Source organism: Electrophorus electricus, chromosome 13, assembly GCF_041902795.1.
Source record: "Electrophorus electricus isolate QZ-2024a chromosome 13, ASM4190279v1, whole genome shotgun sequence".
Classification (NCBI taxonomy): domain Eukaryota; kingdom Metazoa; phylum Chordata; class Actinopteri; order Gymnotiformes; family Gymnotidae; genus Electrophorus; species Electrophorus electricus.
Genome location: NC_137509.1, coordinates 1092501 through 1102860, shown reverse-complemented (window position 1 = coordinate 1102860; position 10360 = coordinate 1092501). Strand labels below are relative to the sequence as shown.

General features: G+C 42.5%; 1 protein-coding gene across 1 annotated transcript in view; it reads right to left on the bottom strand.

Moving 5' to 3' along the window:
* Positions 1 to 10014: 10014 nt before the first annotated feature.
* ptprn2 (protein tyrosine phosphatase receptor type N2) overlaps positions 10015 to 10360 on the bottom strand; it is a 227339-nt gene continuing 226993 nt past the window's right edge. The window contains exon 23 of the mRNA XM_035519848.2: positions 10015 to 10360. This exon is cut by the window's right edge and continues 2248 nt beyond it. The gene's annotated coding sequence lies outside the window, so the exon portion shown is untranslated.

Below are 10360 nucleotides of genomic sequence, written 5' to 3'. Positions count from 1 at the left end.
CTGATGCTGATTCTCATGTTAAGTCAGGGGTTAGAGTTCATTATTTGTTATTTGTTTAGGAGGAACATTGGGAATTTGACACCATGACCCCTGTCTGACCTCCTGTGACCTCTGAAATTAGTCACTGATGAATGAGATGATGAGAAAAGAAGAGGAGAGGAAGAGGGGAGGAGCAGTAGATGAGAGGAGAGAGGACAGGAGAGGGGAGGAGAGAAGAGGAGAGGAAAGGAGGAGAGGGGAGGAGAGATGAGAGGAGGAGAGATGAGAGGAGGAGAGGAGAGAGGGGAGATGAGAGGAGAGATGATAGAGGAGAGGGGAGGGGAGAGGAGGAGAGGAGAGGAGAGGGGAGAGGAGAGGAGGAGAGGAGAGGAGGAGAGGAGAGGGGAGATGATAGAGGAGAGGGGAGGGGAGAGGAGGAGAGGAGAGGAGAGGGGAGAGGAGGAGAGAGGGGAGAGGAGAGGAGGAGAAGGCAACAGTACATGATGTGTTATCCCCAAAAATGATACGGGAAAAATATCTATTAGGACTTTTTTGACCTCATAGTTTGTAGTTCAGTTGCAGCAGGTCACCATTTTGACAGAATTATTATTATTCTGTCAAAGCAAACCCAGACCTGTTCCACTAATGCGCACATTAGAGATGTGCATTATGAAGCTGGGAATGTGAATTGTGCTCACGTGGCAAATATCATTGGCCTTGATGTGATATTCCCAGCTGCTGTGTGTGGGTGTGCAGGGTGGCTGGGTTTGTCTTTAGAAGACGGCCTTGTAAAGCTCTTTCAGGTGTTGAATAAAACATGTAAATTTGCCACAACACAGATCCAGTTGTAGTAGCTGATTGTTCTGCATTTTGCGTTTTGTTTTATGTTCGTTTATTCCCCCCCCCACCTCTGAGGCTCATTAAAATGTGCACTCAGAGCCGGTCCATGGTGTCCGTGAGCACAGACAACCTTTCAGTAGCTTCCAGCATTTTTAATAACACCTTATTGAATTTTTCCACAATGGATATGGGGAGGTTTGCACGTGATCCTCAAGCCTTTATATACAGAGTAAAAGGGTGAACTGAGAAGAGTTTTATGATGGTACATCAGCTCTGTGCTAACACGGCAACGATTCACGCGGGATAAGTGCCATGCTCCTCACGTGCTGAGAGGGTAGAAAAGGTATAATTACCACAAACTGATGAAGGACAATATGGGGTTGGGCATCTGAACGTATATCTCTCTCTCAAACACACACACACACACACAGTGTTGCTATGTAGTGTTATGTTGTGCTGTGTTGTGTTGTGCTGTGTTATGTTGTGTTATGTTGTGTTGTGCTGTGTTGTGTTGTGTTGTGTTATGTTGTGCTGTGCTGTGTTATGTTGTGGTGTGCTGTGCTATGTTATGTTGTGCTGTGTTGTATTGTGCTGTGCTGTGTGTTGTGCTGTGTTGTGCAGTGCTGTGTAGTGTTGTGCTGTGTTGTGTTGTGCTGTGTTGTGTTGTGTTATGTTGTGTTGTGCTGTGTTGTGTTATGTTGTGTTGTGCTGTGCTGTGCTGTGTTGTGTTATGTTGTGGTGTGCTGTGCTGTGGTATGTTGTGCTGTGTTGTGGTGTGCTGTGCTGTGGTATGTCGTGCTGTGTTGTGTTATGTTGTGTTGTGTTGTGCTGTGCTGTGTTATGTTGTGTTATGTTGTGTTGTGCTGTGTTGTGTTGTGTTGTGTTATGTTGTGTTGTGTTGTGCTGTGTTGTGCTGTGTTGTTTTGTGTTGTGCTGTGTTATGTTGTGCTGTGTTGTATTGTGCTGTGCTGTGTGCTGTGCTGTGTTGTGCAGTGCTGTGTAGTGTTGTGTTATGTTGTGCTGTGTTGTATTGTGCTGTGCTGTGTTGTTTTGTGTTGTGTTGTGCTGTGTTATGTTGTGCTGTGTTGTGTTGTGTTACGCTGTGTTGTGCTGTGTTATGTTGTGCTGTGTTGTGTTGTGCTGTGTTGTGTTATGTTGTGTTGTGCTGTGTTGTGCTATGCTGTGCTGCATTACATTGTGTTGTGCTGTGTTGTGTTATGTTGTGTTATGTTGTGTTATGTTGTGCTGTGTTGTGCTATGTTTTGTTGCGTTATGTTGTGTTGTGCTGTATTGTGCTGTGTTATGTTGTGCTGTGTTGTGTTGTGGTGTGCTGTGCTGTGCTGTGTTATGTTGTGTTATGTTGTGCTGTGCTGTGTTGTGCTGTGATTTGTTGTGCTGTGTTGTGTTATGTTGTGCTGTGCTGTGATTTGTTGTGCTGTGTTGTGTTATGTTGTGTTGCATTGTGTTGTGTTATGCTGTGGTATGTTGTGCTGTGTTGTGTTATGTTGTGTTGTGCTGTGTTGTATTGTGCTGTGCTGTGTTGTGTTATGTTGTGTTGTGTTGTGGTGTGCTGAGGTATGTTGTGCTGTGCTGTGTTATGTTGTGTTATGCTGTATTGTGCTGTGTTATGTTGTGCTGTGTTGTGTTGTGGTGTGCTGTGCTGTGTTATGTTGTGTTGTGTTGCGTTATGTTGTTTTGTGCTGTGCTGTGGTGTGTTGTGTTGTGTTATGTTTTGCTGTGCTGTGTTATGTTGTGCTGTGCTGTGTTGTGCTGTGATTTGTTGTGCTGTGTTGTGTTATGTTGTGTTTCATTGTGTTGTGTTATGCTGTGGTATGTTGTGTTGTGCTGTGTTGTATTGTGCTGTGCTGTGTTGTTTTGTGTTGTGTTGTGCTGTGTTGTATTGTGCTGTGCTGTGTGCTGTGCTGTGCTGTGTTGTTTTGTGTTGTGTTGTGCTGTGTTGTATTGTGCTGTGCTGTGTGCTGTGCTGTGTTGTGCAGTGCTGTGTAGTGTTGTGTTATATTGTGCTGTGTTGTGTTATGTTGTGTTGTGTTGTGCTGTGTTGTGTTGTGCTGTGTTGTGTTATGTTGTGTTACGCTGTGTTGTGCTGTGTTATGTTGTGCTGTGTTGTGCTATGCTGTGCTGCGTTATGTTGTGTTGTGCTGTGTTGTGTTATGTTGTGCTGTGCTGTGTTGTGTTATGTTGTGCTGTGTTGTGTTATGTTGTGTTGTGCTGTGTTGTATTGTGCTGTGCTGTGCTGTGTTGTTTTGTGCTGTGTTGTGTTGTGTTATGTTGTGTTGTGTTGTGGTGTGCTGAGGTATGTTGTGCTGTGCTGTGTTATGTTGTGTTATGCTGTATTGTGCTGTGTTATGTTGTGCTGTGTTGTGTTGTGGTGTGCTGTGCTGTGTTATGTTGTGTTGTGTTGCGTTATGTTGTTTTGTGCTGTGCTGTGGTGTGTTGTGTTGTGTTATGTTTTGCTGTGCTGTGTTATGTTGTGTTGTGTTGTGCTGTGTTGTGCTGTGTTGTGTTGTGTTATGCTGTGTTATGTTGTGCTGTGTTGTGTTGTGGTGTGCTGTGCTGTGTTATGTTCTGTTGCGTTATGTTGTTTTCTGCTGTGCTGTGGTGTGTTGTGTTGTGTTATGTTTTGCTGTGTTGCATTATGTTGTTTTGTGCTGTGCTGTGGTGTGTTGTGTTGTGTTATGTTTTGCTGTGCTGTGCTATGTTGTGTTATGTTGTGTTGCATTATGTTGTGTTATGTTGTGTTGCGTTATGTTGTGTTATGCTGTATTGTGCTGTGTTATGTTGTGTTATGCTGTATTGCGCTGTGTTATGTTGTGCTGTGTTGTGGTGTGCTGTGTTATGTTGTGTTGCGTTATGTTGTTTTGTGCTGTGCTGTGGTGTATTGTGTTGTGTTATGTTTTGCTGTGCTGTGCTATGTTGTGTTATGTTGTGTTGCGTTATGTTGTGTTGTGCTGTGCTGTGCTGTGCTGTGCTGTGGTGTGTTGTGTTGTGCTCTGTTGTGCTCCACCACGCTGCTCCATCTGGGTGAGCTGCTAGAAAACTGCAGCATTACAGATGACTCCTAACAGTCTTACACGTTTCCCCAACTGACCCGTGACTGTCCACCTGGGGTTCCGTCTGTCTGTGTCCATGCCACTGATATCCTGTGACTCACTTGTTAGCCACCACTAATTGTGTGGTGGGGAGCCCCGCCTCCCTGGGCCAGAGCCAATCACAGTATGCAAATGGTTAAGGTCCCCCGGAGAGGGAGCAGCTCCGTTAGACGAGTGTTGATAAACTCACTTACGTTGAGTGACAGTTCGCAGTATTGGGGTCGTGGAGGTCGTTTCCTCTGGCGACTCTTGATGAAAATGATAGGAGAGGGAAAAAAGAGAGGACCAAGCAGAATGCCAGGAGTGCTGCAATGCATGATGGGACAGGATGAGAAGCATGTGAAGTCAATGTCTTTGTTTTTCATTGGTCAGTTTATGACAGGTTTATTACACACTGCACACACAAATCTCACACACACACTGCACACATGCCAGCCCTCATCATTATTGTAGAAACACTTCTTAGTATGAAGAGAGAATATAGATTTATCCCCAGATACACACACACACACACACACACATATACACACACATATACACAAAAGATACACACCACACATCTGGTATATTACAGATACACACCACACACCTGTGTAATCACAGATACACACCACATACCTGGCACATCATAGATACACAGATACACACACACACACACATACACACACATATACACAAAAGATACACACCACACATCTGGTATACAGATACACACCACACACCTGCGTAATCACAGATACACACCACGTACCTGGCACATCATAGATACACAGATACACACACACACACACACACACACACACACACACACACACACATATATACACACACATATACACAAAAGATACACACCACACATCTGTTATATTACAGATACACACCACACATCTTCGTAATCACAGATACACACCACATACCTGGCACATCACAGATACACAGATACACACACACACACACACACACACACACACTCCACAAAAGATACATACCACACATCTGGTATATTACAGATACACACCTGTGTAATCACAGATACACACCACATAGCTGGCACATCACAGATACACATGCAAACATACCTATTCCACAAAATCCACACCACACCTGTTACATCACAGATACAAACTACACACCTGGTAGATAACTATTGTAAAGCTATTCTATAACTACATTTACAGCATTTAGCTGACACTTTTATCCAAAGTGACTTACAATTATGACTGAGTACAACTTGAGCAATTGAGGGTTAAAGGCTAATTAAGAGTTAAAGCTAACAGTGGCAGGACTTAAAGGCAACCTTCTGATTACTAGTCCAGTACCTTAACCACTGAGCTACCACTGCCCCTATAACTAATTATTCTATAATTATTCTATAACTGTTCTGTAATTATTCTATAACTATTCTGTAATTATTCTGTAATTATTCTATAACTATTCTGTAATTATAACTCTTCTGTAATTATTCTGTAATTATTCTATAACTCTTCTGTAATTATTCTGTAATTATTCTATAACTATTCTGTAACTATTCTGTAATTATTCTGTAATTATTCTATAACTATTCTGTAATTATTCTATAATTATTCTGTAATTATTCTGTAATTATTCTGTAATTATTCTATAACTATTCTGTAATTATTCTGTAATTATTCTATAACTATTCTGTAATTATTCTGTATTTATTCTATAACTATACTGTAATTATTCTTGTAATTATTCTTTATCTAATCAATGGCACTTAACCCCTTAACCTTCATATAACCTCCTTTTCCACTAAAACTGTACTTGGAGAATACTGATCAGGGAATGGGAGCCCATTCCTCTTTCCACACATTCTCCAGATAATCCAGGGTCCTGGGCCTTTCTGGGCATGTTCCAGACACCTTGATCTGTGTGAGTGGGAGTCAGGCAGCAGGCTCTTAGCTACCCTATAGGCCAGCTGCTCTGCCTACTGAAGGGAGAGTGGATGGTTGACAGCACTCATACCATTCAGTAGCATTGGAGCTTTCATTTCTGTTCAGTATCCCCTGTAGCTATTGGACTTTTATTCAGTATCCCCTGTTGCTACTGTATATTTATGTAAAAGTCACTATGGCTAGCAAAGTGCAGTTCCAGCTGTAGCTAGTGTAGTGTAATTAACAGTAGCTGCAGTTAGAGTACCACTGCAGTTAGAGCAACACTGCACAGTTGGAGCAGCACTACCCAGCTAGAACCACACTGCACATTTAGAGCAACGCTGCATGGCTAGAGCAACACTGCACAGTTAGATCAACACTGCACATTTAGAGCAATGCTGCACAGTTAGAGCAGCACTGCACAGTTAGAGCAACGCTGCACAGTTAGGGCAACAGAGCACAGTTAGAGCAGCACTGCACAGTTAGAGCAATGCTGCACAGTTAGAGCAGCATTGCACAGTTAGAGCAACGCTGCACAGTTAGGGCAACAGAGCACAGTTAGAGCAACACTGAACAATTAGAGCAACGCTGCATGGTTAGAACAGTACTGCACAGTTAGAGCAACACTGCACAGTTAGACCAGCACTGCACAGTTAGAGCAACATTGCATGCCTAGAGCAACACTTCACAGTTAGAGCAATACTGCACAGTTAGACCAGCACTGCACAGTTAGAGCAACATTGCATGGCTAGAGCAACACTTCACAGTTAGAGCAGCACAGCACAGTTAGACCAGCACTGCACAGTTAGAGCAACATTGCATGGCTAGAGCAACACTTCACAGTTAGAGCAGCACAGCACAGTTAGAGCAATGCTGCACAGCACTCTTCAGCAGCCACAATTTTTCTAGTGGAAGAATTCTAACCCTGCAGGTCACCTGGTGTAGTCGTATTCAGATACCACAGGTCACCTGGCATCATCTGGAGTCTTTACACAAGCACCCAGACACGCACTACCAGAGTTTCTGCCTGCTAGCACCATGTTTTAAAAGTTTGTTTTTGATTTAAAGGAGATCAAAAGCTCACAGTGGTCTTTGGCTAGACATGAGACGCTCCTGTTGTAGTGTGCTGCTGTAGCTACAAGCTGTGCAGCTCTCTCTTGGGGGACCCCCACCCCCCCAGTGGGACCTGGACCACTTCCCACGTGGCCCCACTGGAAATCACCCAAGCTAAACACTCTCAGCAGCTACCACGGATCAGTCCAGGAAGAAAAAAGCTTTTGTGTTCTGGCATCGATCTCAGAACTGTGGAGTCTGCGGTGACTCAGTGCTGTGGTGGGAGTTTCAGAAGAAGAAGGAAGGAGAAAAAAACACTAAGTGCAAAGTGAAGACAAAGTCTAAAGTATTGTTCCTGTACACTCAAGGAGTTAGAATGAATAAGAATGTACACGTATGAGGTTGAAGTGCAGAATGACAGCTGTGGGTGTTTCCTTTCTCCATGTAGGGTGAACTGGGGTCCAAACACAGCGAGATGAAAGACTGACAAAGGCAGGCTGGAGAGCCACGTTCAGAGATCCCCCCACAATATCATTTTAGTGTTGAATATTTCATTGGTGATTACTGTAGTAACACAAATGCCTTACAATTCTTGGCATGAGACACTAGTGGAAAAGTTCTCTGAGTGAATTCAGAATCTTCCATTTGTAGCGATACACCAGGTTTACAGAACCAAGGCCTTTATTGTATAAACTATTGGTCATATCTGCTCATTATCAGCAGAATTATGGACTGGGCACATAGTCATTCATTCAGACCTACAGTTATTTGAGACTTTTTCTTCTGACGTTAAATATATTTTAATTTTAAGATACTTTAGATACTTTAGATATTTTAATGTAACACAATTCATTGTGATGTTGCTTACTTTATGAACTCAATAAAATTATTTTACAATTTTGGATACCGCATTCACAGAATCTCTGCAGGTTCTTTTGCATTGCTGGCCCCAGAATGTTAGTATAGTTGTCCATGAAATAGGCAGGTCCACCTTCGCTTCTGTACAGTGTGAATGAAACCAGCCATAATGGTGAGTCAACAGACGTTCTTTGGCCCTGTTTCATTCTGAGGTGCGTAGAAATACAAATGACTAAGTGACTAAGGTCCCGGACCGCTGAAAGATTTTCAAGGATGTCTGAGTGAAAACTAGCCACTTCTCCAACGCAGGACGTTTCTTTGTCTTGTTTTATCAGCGACCGGCTTAGCCCAGTTCCTGAGAGAGCGTCCAGGCCAGAGAGGTGATTATGAGCTGGACTGCTGGATTGTGACTGGGTTTGAAGTGTTATTGAGAGAGCTCTCTTGGGATACTGGGCCAGAATTGTCAGGAGGGAATTGGGCGTAATATTGGAGGGTAATTGGGTTTCTCTGCGAGCCTCTTTATGTGGCTCTGATTGAGCTGAGCTCTTGAGGTCTTTGCGTTCTTGGCTTTGCTCTGGGAAGAACTGTGAATGTGAAGGAGAGCTTAACTTTCTTCCCATGCCTCCATTCCATGAGGTTTAGGTTTTATCTTCGCATTCCAGAATTGCAGAGCGTCTACAGAAATATAGTTTATTCTTCTCTAACTGACACAGTCACCGTACACCTCTGTTCTATTGCTTTTATATTGCTAATACTATATCAACCCCCACACTGAACCGTGACATTAGCATTTAAAATGCATTAGGCCTGCTTACACTGAGCAGGTTTTGTTCCAACACAGTGGGTTAACATTGGGTTTGGGAACGCTCTCTCAGACATATGCTGGACACAACAGTGTGGGCGATTACGGCAATAAAGCAGAGTCTGCTGACATACTTACGAGAGAGGCATGCTCCTTTACGAGAACAGAAGGTGAGGTAAGAGTTGTGCTGGAACAGTAAGTGAGGTAAAAGTCATGGTCCTTCTTCTGACGCAGTGCCCTTGCAATTCATCACATTTTTTTGGCTTTTTGAAAACCTCTTCACAACTTGTAATTCTGATTGGACCCAGACATGTTCTTGGCACTTGACAAAATACTTGATAAGACCTGATAAGACTTGATGAGTAGGGCTGGCAGAGTTGTGGGTGGTGGTGTTTTGTTGCGGGTGAAGGGGGAAGACAGAGACAAACAGAGGATAGAGAAGGAGCCTGAGACAGCGCAAAGATCACGCCAAGAACGGGAGAGGCTGCACTCATTCAAAACAAGTCCTCGCTAAAGCAGCAATCCATTGTGTCCAGTGTATCAAATGATACCAGAATACCGGAATCCTCTGGAATGGGAAAATACATCTCAGGCCTCGATAATAACGTAGGTGCAAAGGAAGCAATTAACACTGATCTTTTTTTTTCCAATAAACTTGTATCTTTCAGATGATAACCAATTACACATACATAATTATAGTTCCCATATAGTTATTCATGAGATGATTAGCATGTCTGCATTACATTCAGATTAGCTGCATACTGATGAGGTTCAGGTTAAGCAGAGAATCTAGTGTTTCATATGCAAATCTAATGCAAATGAGCATGCAAAAATAGCAGGACGGCTACATCATTAATGGCCTTGCTAATAGGGAATTTGCATGCTGTTTGTTCTGATTGTACTCAAGAAAGAAAAGTCACCATATTATATTCCATTTTATTTTCCTTAAAAGCACAGCAGGTCTCTTTCCTGATCACTGAACACCACTACCGTCACGTCAGAGCAGTGAGGTGTATGTCTGCAGGGTGCCAGCTGCTCCATGTCCAGGACAGACACAGCCTGGCTGGCTCCAGTGTCAACACAAACTGCTTTTGTATTTTATACTTATTGCAGACATCACTGTGCATCTCATGCTCCCTGAGGCGGAAGCTTCTCAGAAAACTACTGTGAATTACAAGCTGTTGAATTTTACATTTTGTTGTTGTTGTTTTGATATAGGACCAGATATACGGAGGTAATTCTCCTGCAAAGTGGCAGTTTGGTTTCTTGATTGGAGCAGAATCTCATCAGTGCTACCTAGCTGGTTCAGATAAGAATGTGGTGCACTCATATTGCACAAGAAACGTTGTGCTCAACATTACAGAAAACCCAAGATATGTGAGGAAGTGGATCATAAACACAAGTCCATCTGAAGCCTTCAGTAGCTGCAATCAAATATGGTCTTTATAAATAAAAACCACTCAGAAGAAAACAGTGCTCCATTCACATTAAACTTTATTATTTTATGCTCTATATTTTCCACACAAAAATATTATAAACAACTGGCCAAACATCAATATCCTGCTTTATATTTTCAGTATGATCTTCATATTAATTGATCAAGTAACATAGAAAAATCACAACATCCTACGTATATCTATATCTAGAGGTCTAACACAAAACAATTAGAAATTAGAATATATAATCATTTTCTATCATTGCATGGTAGTGCATTCAATTATGTAAATATAATCACAGCAGACTGTGAGACATTGCACTGCTAGGAACAAATCTACCTGACACAAATACAGATGGATTTCATATATATATATATATATATATAT